Source organism: Cygnus olor, chromosome 10, assembly GCF_009769625.2.
Source record: "Cygnus olor isolate bCygOlo1 chromosome 10, bCygOlo1.pri.v2, whole genome shotgun sequence".
NCBI classification, from domain to species: Eukaryota; Metazoa; Chordata; class Aves; order Anseriformes; family Anatidae; genus Cygnus; species Cygnus olor.
In genome coordinates this window covers 5778531-5791005 of record NC_049178.1, presented here as the reverse complement: position 1 = coordinate 5791005, position 12475 = coordinate 5778531, and the positions used below count along the sequence as shown (strand labels likewise).

General features: G+C 42.3%; 1 protein-coding gene across 17 annotated transcripts in view; it reads left to right on the top strand.

Moving 5' to 3' along the window:
- Positions 1-12475, top strand: part of ATP2B2 (ATPase plasma membrane Ca2+ transporting 2) — a 417587-nt gene that overhangs the window by 2756 nt on the left and 402356 nt on the right. For 16 of the 17 annotated variants that reach the window (XR_005822948.1, XM_040568590.1, XM_040568583.1 and 13 more), the window contains exon 1: positions 3420-3437. The exons of the other annotated variant lie outside the window; for it this stretch is intronic. The gene's annotated coding sequence lies outside the window, so the exon portion shown is untranslated. Of the gene's footprint in view, positions 1-3419; positions 3438-12475 lie in introns of those variants that run through there. 17 annotated transcript variants of the gene reach the window in all.

Sequence of the window (12475 nt, the reverse complement as noted above, 5' to 3'; positions counted from 1 at the left end):
GTTTATAATAGAGATGATATGGACGCTACCCCCAGGTTACCAAGGTCACAGAAACTGTCCTTTTATATTTTTTCTAAGTGCTCTTGGGTGCAAGATTATCAACTTTTTATCAGGTTTAACAAATTACTCAGTTTCAGAATTCCTTTTGCCAGGGAAGCACCAGATTTATTTTCTAGAGTCACAGATGCTAACAGGGTCAGCAAACAGGAACTTCATTCAGACCCTGTGTCTGGCCTATGCAGTTGCTACTGACATCTGATGGAGGTTCAAGTCCCCGTATGTTCAGTACAGCTGAAGATAGGCCATTTCAAGGGCATTTCATGTAGGTATACGTATAATATGCATTTTGCACTAGACTCCAGTTCTTTTTGCTTTGATGCTGAATTAGAACTGTGAAATAATAGTTGCAGAATAACCCAATACATCTAACAATCCTCTGGTAACAGTTTTTTTTTAAACAAAGTGATGATCAGAATTTTGTTATCTTCTAGTCTTTTCCCGCAGTGTATGACATTCAGATGTTAAATGCAAAAAGCAACTTCATGCAGAACTGCAACAGGCTGAGTGCTATACAACTTCATGGCAATGTCAGAGAATGTGTTACTGTCATAGCCTTTGTCTGTCGTAACTCTGGCTCTTAAGAACAATAGAGATGCAGGACTGGTTGTTTTTTGCGTGGGAGACTGTGATGTGAGGGTGTGAAATTACTGCAGGAGATCACACTGGTGATTCATGGGGATATACTTTCTACTGTATCAGATACTGGACTTATGCCATAGCTTGGTGGCATATGATACCATGAGAGTTTTCTCTTAAGAGCAACTAAGACTGAGTCTGAACGTTCTCGTAATCAAACGTCTAACTCTGTTACAAGAGTAGCACTTCAAGGCTGTAAGTCAAATACTGGTCCTCCAAATATCCTTCTGAGTCCTGATATTTCAAAAAGCCCTGTGTTTTTGTGTAATGACTCCTCATAAAAAACTTTTGCCTGCTTTGTGAAGAATGATGACAGGTTTTATGATTGCACTTTGCTCTCTTAATCTATGTACTACTACATTTTTGGCAGATCAAGTATTCTTCACTTCCATTCTTAGTGTTGCCATTTGGCACCAGCAACACTTCAAAGGTAAACTCTCTAAGTGCATACGGATTCCTTGGAGTGGAAGATGTTATGAATATATGATATGAAAACGTTATTGTTATGCTTTATATATGTACATTATTTTAAGAAATTTCATAAAGTACACTGAAATAAAAGAATGGCTATTTCATTCTTATATAATTACAGCCAAACTGTAAGCTATTGAACTGGCATCCATTATCCCCTCCCCTCTGAAATGTCCTTGAAATTCCTCCTCTGTTTTGGTAGTGTGGAAATTAAGCTGTAGGTTGTGAAAATAACGTGAAGCTGAAACCTGAGAAGAACTGTCTGACAAGTATAATTCATTATTAGATCATTCAGACTTAAGGCATGCATAGTGCCAAAGAGTTTGGTGATTGCAGGTAAAGGTGCACCTTCACATTTTTTAAACCAAGTAGATCACCTCCACTATGCATATATTCCCTGATTAAACAGGAAAATGAAGAAGAATTTAAAGGAATACCTAAACCTGAGAGAATGTGTAATTTAAGGAATTTAGGGAAAATTTAGGGAAAACCATGATGGGAATAGTCTTAAGTGTTAAATTATAGGAGATTAGTTGAAGCTGTTACTGTTAACAGCATGCTTTAAAAGCTGACAGCTTCTAAAGCTGTCAGAAATTATATATAACATACATATGTTTTCATAGGAAAAGATTTTCATAGGCAAAAGATAGTAAAACAGAGAAAGTTTCTCTGTCTTTTGTTGTTTATTACAAATGATAAACAGCCATGCAATTTTGCTATTTCACCATCATTTAAAAATCAGTCATAGGGGCTGAATATCTTAAGATATTGTTTGTTCTGCTCTGCAGTTATTAGTCCCAGCTGCAGTAGCTGACCAGCTGTGGATGTTCTGATGAGACAAGTCATATGCTCGGAGGTTGTCCTGAGTAATATTCGAATCCAGAGCTCTGCTCTGTGGTCCTTTATGTTTAACAGTGTAAGGTTGTGTGGGGAATTTTACATTTCTGTGAAAATAGTCCATAGGACATGATGGTTTTATGCAGTGCAGAATTATTAGTCAAATGTATTTGCCTGCACCGAGTGAGAATGCACACCTAACGCTTTTCAAATGGTACTCCAATCATCTGCTCTAAATGATTAATAAGCACAAGCAGAAAATAGCTCCAGATTTACCTAATGTTTGCATGATTATTTTTGTAAACACTTTATTCAGGCCTTCTCAGCCATCTTTCCAAGCATTGTCAAAACAGAAATGTTGCTATTTTTGGTTAGATTTTCTCAGTTCGTTTGATCTTCATGATGACACTGAGTGATGTATCGGGGAAAGCACCAGAAATGTTGATTTGCAGCTGACAGTAAGCATGTGGTTTAAGATCAAATGAGAGAACTAATCTAAATATTTGCAGAATACTTACAGGTTTCTAAAGTTTTCCAAAGGTAGTGACTGAACTTTGTGAGAACTACAAGTTTGTATTTTGTATTAATTTCACGCAAACTAATTAACAAAGATATGGTTACAGCTTCTCTTAGTTTCAAATAAGCTAGAAATAGTTTTAAAAGATATGGAGGGACTTGTACTTTTGTTCTGTTAGCTGTCCTACTTTTTCCTAAGTCCTTGCTGAGATAAGGTTAAGACTGGAATTTAAATGGTGTTGAGGAAGAAGCCAAGATAAGAATCAGAATATAATTAACATTGTATCTTCTCTCAAACAACCAAGGCTGGCCAGCACTGCTATTTACCAGTAAAAAGAGGTGGAAGAGTTCTAGTTTTCCACATAAAATGCTAGTGTTGTCTGCGGTATGAGTCTGTAGGTGTTATGCAATGGGTATGAATATTTTACGCCAAACAAAAGGCTACACCACCAACCATTTTTTTTGTCTCCTCTTCCAAATTCTCTCTATCTCAGTTCAGCTTTGTAGATGTTTGGTAAGCAGTTTTAACTCTTGTGGTGGCAAGACTCTGGCATAGCAGATTTTTTAGGAAATCTAATCTGAGTCTATGTATAAAATCAGGAAGGTTTGGTTAAATAACCCCCTTTAATTGCTCTAGAAATGTTTCAAAGATGCCACCCTGCAATGTTGTGAAGAAAAGAAGCATCTTAAATCTACATTTTTTTTTTTTTTGGGGGGGGGGGGGGAGTAATTTCTTAATACTGGAGTGCTAGTTCCTCAGTTTACTTCATGTAGGCAATCTGTATGTCAAGCCTCCTTTATGAAGTGGAAATGTACCTATGTTTCTTCGACAGGTGCTGTGTCCCAGGGCCAGAGCCTCCTTCTCTCAGTCAGGGTGAGGCCTTCTTGCATATTGTGGAGGATACTAACAGAAATCTGTGAGTGTTGAGGGAATAGAAGGCGCGAGGTGGGGACCTTTTGCTGTTGACAGATGCGATTCAAGCCCCTCTCGCCGAGGCGGAGCTCAGAGCCACCCTCACCGGTGTCACCGCGCAGTGCCCGCCGGTGCCCTGACATTTTGCGAGCCCCCGCACTGCGAGAGGCGAACGTTAGCGCCATGACGAGCGATGAAGGCTGAGGGTCCCCCACATCCCCCCAGGACTCCCCTTCTCCCCTCCCTCCGCGGGACTCCGGGGCCTGAGGGGCGCCCACCCAGGAGCCCAGGGCCGAGCCCGCTGACTGGGGGGCGCCGCTGCGCGCCCCCTGCAGCCGCGGCGGAGCTGGGCGCGGCGCCGGCCTCTCCCCGCTGAGGGGAGCCCCAGCCCTGCCGGGGGAGGCGAGGCGAGCCTCCGCTGGGGCCGGCACCTCGGCGGGGAGGGGAGAGGCGCTGCCCGCCCCCCCCCGGGGCTTCCCCGCTCGCCGCGGCCCCGCTAAGTCTGACGGAGCGCCGCCGCCGCAGCCCACCGCAGCGCAGCGGCCCGGCGCAGGAGGGAGGCGCCGTGCGCGGCCCCACTCCCCGGGCGCCGCCGCCGCTGCTGAGGGGACAGCGGCCGCCTCCGCGCTCCCGGCGGCTCCGCTCGGCTCGGCTCGGCTCCGCTCGCCGGCTCAGGTAGGAGCAGGAGCCCGGCGCGGCCCGGCTCTGCCGGCGTTGCTTGGGGGTTGCAGGGAGCGGCGACCCCCGGGGGGGCTCCCTCAGGGCTGCCCCGCGCTGAGGTGACCTTGAGCGGCGGGCGGCGGGATGCGGCTGAGGGATGTTCCCTCGGGGCGGTGGATGCGGGCGGCTTCTGCCCGGGGTCGCCCTGCGGGGCAGAGGCTCTGACCGCTCGCACAGCCCTCGGGGCTCCGTTGCGAGAGGCGGCGGTTTCGGCAGCGACGGGGACGGGCGGGCAGAGGTGGCCACGCTGCCCCGGGCGCGGGGCGAGCGAAGGGCTGAAGCCCCCGCCGGGCCCTCCCCGTCCCGCGCCCGGCGGGGGGCAGCTCCCCGCGGCCGGGCACGGCCCCAAGCTGGGGAAGGTGCCGCTAAAAACGCTGCTTTCGGAGCCAGGAGGGAGGCTTCTGCTCCCCCGCCGCCGTGAGCTGGGGCTGCGGGGAGCCGAGGGAAGGAGCAGCCGCTTCCAGGGGCGGGGATCTCGCCCCGCTCCTGTACCGCCGAGCTGCGGAGCCGGGCTCGTTCTCCGCTCCCACGTCTGACAAGCGGCAGCTCGCGGAGCCTCGCAGCTCTCCGGCGGGGCACCAGGAGCAGCGCCGAGCCGCAGGCACCCGGCGTTACCGGCCCGAAGGAGCCGTGCCCTTCTCCGACCTCTGCCTGCAGGGCCCGGGGTGCTGCGGGCGGGGGGTCCGCTCGTGTACCCCATTAAAGTGTCAAAAAGTTGACTGCATCTTGTGTGTTTCTGGCTGATCATTTTCACTTTTTTTTTTTCTTTTCCATCTTATTGTCGTGCTGTTTTATCACCTTACACCAACACAACCTAATTCTGTGCTAATACTTTCTTTACTTCCTTTTCATCTAGAAAATATTTTCTAGTAAAGTGACATTTGAGGAGCACTGATACCAAGATAAGGTGATGTGAAGACAGGGAAGCTAAAAGCAAAGGCGTAGAGTAGGACTTCACTGCCGCTGAAATAAACTACGATGTAACTTTATAAACAGCGTCAAAGTTGACAGGGCTGTAACTCAACCCCCACGCAGTGAAAAGGGACCTTTTCCAGAATACAGATACATTGCTGGCAGATACTGCCGGCCCTGGGTGAGTAGGGAGGTCTTTGAAGATGAGTGGAATGGCGTATGGTCAGGTTTGCAAGCAGCTCTTTGTTTCTGATCCTGTCCACTCACCTTCACGTAACTCGCTTTAATGTGGCCACTGAAATGGAATCCAACATTTTCAGGATGTTTATGTGAAGGAGTGGTGGCTTGTGTACGTCTGTGCGTCTTGCTATTAAACTAGCTCAGTATTCTTGAAAATGACTTTATGATCTAATGTTGACCTCCATTTTGATGGTGAGCATTGCTGGAAGTTCTTCCCAACACAAAAGAATCTGTATCAACTGCTTAGTTTAGTGTCAATATTAACATTTTGACTTTAACATTGAATTAAATGAATATTTTAATTTTACAATGCAGAGTATTATTTTACATTTAATTTGCACTTGATATCATTACCAGTGTTGTGTCTTGTTCACATGCTATAAATTCAGTACCACAACCTCTTAATTTTCCAAGTGTTATTGGATCTAAATTTGTGGCATGTTTCCCTAACCAAACCATATCTTATAACCATTCAATTGCCTGTTTGCTGATTATCTGAAGAATGTTTTTCTTGTTTTTTTTTTTTTTTTGACAAGTTCTATAGGGAGATGACAGTTAATAAAACTGCACGTTGTTTGTGGTGCTGTCACCTCGATGGGATTCAGTTTGGAGGAATGCAGTGGGGAGAGCAAACGGACCGTGGGAATACCCAGTAGTTTGACTTTCCTCAGCGAAGCCTCTTGATGCCCTGGGGTGCCCCACCTGGCCTTTCACCCCCACTTCAGAGGGGTGAGAGTTTCTGCTACATCCCGTGTCACCCATCAGACACAGCGTGGCACCGCGGGCAGCATTAGTTACCTGCTTGTAGGTAGCCGAGTCAGACCTGGTGCATCTCTCTGGTTCCACATCCTTTGTTAGCTAAGAATAAAGCACTGGAGATCAACTACCACAGCAACTTTGGTGATGGGACCATAAAGTACGACTATTTGCCTGAATATAGATAATCCTCTCGGTGTTAGCTTAGAGTTTATCTATATTAACAACAGCTGTATTTTATGGTTACTTGTTCATAACTTAAAATAGTTTAAAATCTAGAAAGTGAGCTTAAACTTTCTCATACTCAAAAATTCCCTATAACACGCACTGCAACTTCAGAATAGGTGCAGGATGATGAATGTAGTTGTGGAAAAATGTCTGTATGGACCATGAGGAAAAAGCAGAGTAACTGTACAAGAGCAAAAAGATTTTTGGTGATAGTCTGATGGGAGCTGATAGCAGGAGAGAGAATCTGGAATGGGAAGAAAGTTCACATCTAAACAAAGCTGTGTGGCTGCTGAAATCTTTTAAAATAAACATCTGAATGAAGTTCAAACTTCTGATAAAGCTTACCATCGGAATGTGTGTCAGATAAACTTAAGAATTCTGCTTCAAAACAAAGCTAAGTATAAAAAAACCAAAGATTAGTATAAATGCAAACTACTTCTTTTGCGAATATACATGACAAATGCAAAAGGTAAAGTAGTTTTGACTATCTGAAAAGAAAAAATCTAAAATCTTTGAGAAAGGAAAATTGAACATGGATAAATAATATTTGCGTGTAGCAGGATAATAGACATGACAGTAATGCATGTAATAGTGGCAGAGATACACGTTGGTCTCTATATTTGTTCTACAAAATTATTAGTTAGATCATTTTTTTTTTCTGATGCTTACTCTGAATAAGGTTCATCTTCCATAAACAGTTATTTAGCATTGAAATATTTCAGACTTCTATTTTATAGGTGTAGCCAATTCTCTTACATTTAGTGCATCTAATATAACACAATATAATCTATATTATATAATAATGATCTGTATTCTAACTGAAGTGTTAACTGACATTTTTCTGGGTCTTTGGTGTAAAAGGTCTTGTCTTCATGGATTCTGCACCTTACATTCCGAATTCTTGAATATTTTGCAGCATATAAATAAAATAGCTGGTGTGCTGCAGGGACGCCCTCCACACGCTGGAATGTAAACTAAAAAGGCTTTAGATGTTTCTTAGAGGCAGACGTTGCTACATATTTAACACATACAATAGCAAGTGTATTTTGGAGGGTTCATTGCATACCTTGAGTCCTGCAGAAAAATAACATCAATTCTGAACGAGCCTGAGTTTCTTCAGTCCAGATGCTCAGGTCAGCACCCTCACAGCCTCAGTCGCTGTTCTCTTGTGCAAGCTTCTTTATCTGCATGCAGCTATTTCCCTCCTTTGGTCTTAAGGACTGGCACTGCTGGCAGATCTTACGGGCTTCCCATGGCTCCTGTTTCTGGGCCACGCACCCCAATAACAGCTCAGCTCCCTGACGCTGTCACATTGAGTGCCAAGTGTGTGTGAAGGCCACATTGTGGTGTGGCTTCTGAGCGTGAGAGAGCAACAACAGTGATATCGTGTACTAGGTAGTACAGTGTCAATACAAGGGTCTTTGTTTCCACAGTGAATTTCTTCATTGTGTGGCGGAATGCCTTTAAAAGTAACAGTGCTGGGGTTTTCGGAACCCCAACGGGTTTCTTTCACTGATGCTTCCTGTGAGGGAGGTGCCCTGTCCTGCCTGCATGGAGCACTCTGATTGTGTATGCAGTGTAAGTGTATATGTAAACCATCAAATAGGTTTGCAAATTCATCAGGGAGGGATTAGTCTTAATTGTCGAAGCTGGGGCAGGGTTCAGAATTGTGAGACTGAAGCGTGTTTCCCTCTCCCACCTGCCAAGCTAGGCCTCGGATGTACATCTTGTGTTCTGAGCAATTTTGTGCAGCACGAAGCCCACAAGACTGCAGCTTTCTATATACAGTATTTACGTTTCTAAGCTTAATAAATCATTAATTCTGTAGTGTTTGTGGAATTATCTATAGCCTAACTTACCTATGAACACACCTACAACAATTTTCATTCAGCTGCGCCAGGGTATGTGTAATGTAGAATCAGCCAGCAGGGCTGACGAGTGTTTAAAGATATCACAATTGCTGCTGTCCACTCCACGCTACATGCACGCTTTAGGATTCAGGAGTTTTCTGATGAGTGTTGAGGCTTTCTTTTGGTGGTTAATAGTGAAAATAACACTAGACTATTCCTTTTGATTTCTCCCTGCAAGCAGGAGATGCTTTTCAAGCCTCTGCATTGCTGTACTGTGTGGAAGTCAGTGTCACCTTGAATATAGATTTGCTGAACATATATATTGTGTCCTGCTTATTGAATAGCCGTTCTTCATCAGTGGAAGCTATTCCTGCTAACGGGAAATCTGCCATCGTGGAAGATGTAATTGCATTCAGAATGTACAAAAGAGGCCCCTATATTAGACTATTCAGTGTTTCAGTTTTTGTATTGCAAGTTTTGTCTTGATGTTTTAAACCTTTCAGTAATACCGATATTTTTTAAACAGGCTAATGATGTAAGAAGCTTAAAATAATATGAAGCTTGTGTGGGGGGAATGTTCTCTGTAACCAAAATTGAAATTCCCAACAGGTTGCTGGGTTCCTGAAAAGCTTTTGCATAGGTGTCTTAAAATGTTTTTAGGTGGGATAATGAGGATCATAGATAATCACGAGAAAATGAAAAAGGCCTTTGCTAATGTCAGATTACTTAGCAATTTTGTTGGTAGCAGTTGCTGAAGCTTAAGGTAAATTCACCTTTTTCCCCAAAACACTGAAGATTTTTATTCTTTGTCACCTGAGGAAATTGTTCTGTGCGTTTTTAGGTGGTGCTGGCCTACAGTTTCTGTAAAAGCAAAATGCTACCTTTGAGAATAAAGTTACACCAGAAAACTAATTAATGGCAATATTAGGTATATATGCAACTGTTTTGCTACATTAAAGTTGTAGTCTTAAGTTAAAATGCATTTTTAATGCATTATTTTATTCTACAAAATCTACAAATCATTCACAAGCATTTTCTTAGCACATAGAATATTTTACTAGCTTTAACCCATTTTTTATGTTTTAAAAATAGAAGACTGGCATGAATTTTGGCCTATATATGGTAGAAGGTAATTACATGAAGAAAAAATGGTGAAAATAAATAAATAATATATATATATATATATGGAAAAGATCTATGCCGTGTTATTGGATTCTTCTTAGTTATAGTAATCACTGGCTGTCCAAAAGACCTGTCAAAAAGTAAGCCCATTCATTTTTAAATGTGCAAAACCCACAATAATCATTCTGAAAAAGGTAGACTGAGTCTTCCTGAAAGATTAAATACTCTGAAAAAATCATGTGGTATACGTTGTAGCCTTTCTGGTTTTGTCAAGTGCTGGAGGATTTGAGAGAAATGGGAGGAAGAAAATGCCCTTATAATCTGTGAGGTTTGTTTCCTTCAAAAGATACAGTATTCTGGTGCTTTTTGTTTGACCCAACAGTGTTCACTATATATTTTTTGTTGGCATTGCTACCGCTTATTGCTCCCTAGCTAAATAAGATGACAAGATGGGATTGCATTTACTGTGAATTTCCTTGTGATTTTCGTTTTGTTTTCCTTTTTTTTTTTTTGACTCTCATTTTGCAAGTTTCTTGAGAGTGGAGAAAATGCAAAGGCTACTTTATGTACGGCATTCCTGTTATACATCCTGGTGTGACATAGGACTTCTTTAAAAATACCAATATATTATTTGTTACTGATAGTCTGCAGTGGCTTTCAGATCCCTTCCAGCAGAACTCAGCCTCGCTCTGTTTTGTATTTTTGCTTGATTTGTAGGTTTGGACTTCCTTTGCTTCCAGTTTACCGCTGAGGAATTTCTGCAATATATTAAGTTTTCTTTTGCAGTTTGCTTGTGTGCACTAGTGGATTGAATATGGTACAAACCTTACTCACCTGCTTCACAAACATTTTTCTCTACTAACGTTTGTCTGGCTGTCAAACATACTCTTTCAGTGTGCTATATGAAATTCCATCTCAGGGATGGAATACAAGGACCTGAGTACCCCTTAAGCTTCAATTTCATATCAATCCTTACTGTCCTATGAAAATATCACGTTGGGCAGTTACTGAGTGGCCTTATTGTAGCCAATGTACACTATCAATTACTGCTTTTCCATTCTTTATAAGGATGGTTACCATATCAAAAGGGAAATTTCTTTGATTTGACATCTTGATTATTTTCCAGCACCTAATCCTTCAGGTGCTTATGTGATTATCTAACTTGCTTCCACATTTTCTTGGGCATAAAAGAGAGGTGGATTGGTTTGCAGTTTCTCGTCGCAGACTCGCTTCTTTTGAAGTTGCATACTGGTTTTGCCTCTTCACAGTCCTTTGGGAACTTTACCCTTTCTTTGTGCATTATTGAATATAATAGCTAATGTTTGGGGATGGCTTTAGGTAATTCCTCAACTCCTCTGCAGTGAATTTCAACAGGCCCTATCAAACTGAGTACGTCTGGCTTCTCTTCACATTTTTTAGCCTGTTCTTTATTCCTCTGGCCTGTATTCTTGGTAAAATCAATTTTGATTTTTTTTTTTGTATTCTCCATTATCCTTTAGACATTAAAAGAATATGAAGGAGATACTGAATGCTTCAGCTTTTTCTTAACCAACTGTTATTTTCTCTCCTTTCCCATTAAATCCTAGAACCGTTGCTTATCTTTGTCTCCCATTTACTTCTGCTGTATTTATAGATCCTTTTTTAGTTGTTGATCCTTTTGTGTGTTGGCTCATCTGGATCATAGCCGAGACATTTCTGCCATTCTTTTCTACCTGTTCTTTGTTTAGTGTTCTTGTTTCACCTTTTGTACGATCTCTTCTGATAGTCAAAGCCTTTAAAAGACTCTGGATGTAACAATAATTGTCTCTCCCAATGCTACTTCTATTTCTTCTGCATTGAGATAATCTGTTGCACTATTTTATACAGGCTTTGTTAATAACTGTCAGGTTTCCTGAACTCCTGGACTCTAAGATCATCTCTTCAGGAGACATTACCAATCATTTGACTGAGTTTGTTGAAGTGGCTGCCCTGAACTCCACTTCGTCTTTTTTTGTGCTTCTTTCACATCTTCCATTTAATACAATGGTGAATTCTCTCAGCTTCTGGTAATGCTCACCTGAAATGTATTGCTGCCCTTAAGATCTCAGTCAATACTTTCTTATTAATCAGAATAAAATGCAACTGCAGCTTTAGTAACATCTTCCATAGTTGTACCTTTATCTTGTTTGCCCAGCTCCACCTTGGTAATATAACATGCCTCCTCCTCAAGGCAGCAGCCTGAAAAGATGAAAAAAAAAATGCCTCTGTGTGATGGCCAGGGCATGGCATGGAGCAACTAAGACTGTGTGTTATTACTTGCTTTGTTAGGTGATGTCTTCTGACTTCATTCAAGTTGCTTGCCTTTGTTGGGCTGTTGTTTCAGATTAATAATTAAACCACCACAGTATGTACTTAACCTGCATGTCTCAAGGGTTAATTCATTACTATTTGTAAAGCTACTGAGAATTTCGGGTGGAAAGTGCTACTGTAAGTGCAAAGCAATGCAAGATGTTTCTGATGTTACTCAAAAGGAGTATTAAAGCCACTTACAGAGGAGTGAAGCGTGGTTTTTTGTATGCATACAGAAACAACCCAGTTTCTTCCCAGTGTAAAAATACCAGTTTTCTTGGTGTTCCTCTTGCAGGCGCTGTGCTGAGAACCAGTGCGTCTCAGGTAGAAGAACCTGCCTAGAACAGAAAACCTTTTCAGTTAAAATTTCTTCCTGCTTGAAGGAGGAATATCCTGCTTGTGAACTTAGCTCTAAGTCATGCGTTCCTGTCAAGAGACCATTTCCAAGTTGCATTTATGGCTTGATTGTCTAATAAGTTACAGATAACACAGTAGAAATATTTAATGTGTTAAGGGCAAGATTTCTAAAAAGGGGAGGAATGGAAGCCAAATGGCATTTGGCTTGTCAGTGGGATTTGTGCATCTACATCACTTGGACGTTTTTGAAAATTGCACTCTAAATTGGTGGCTAATAGAGAACTTCCCATTATAATGGTATAAAAGGCTTATAAGTCACTATTAATAATTCAGCTGAAGATTACTGGAGTCTTCTTCAGTACCTCCTGAAAAGGGTGAAGACTTTCTGTCATTGATTCAGTGTCTGTGGGTTATGTTGCTGGGGCGCTCTGGTGAAACAGTGTGTTTGGGGGGACGATTTTGCCCCCTTTCATGCATGTAGGCAGCCAAGATTGAAAGTCGTAAGTTACAGGAGAAATTGATGGAGAAA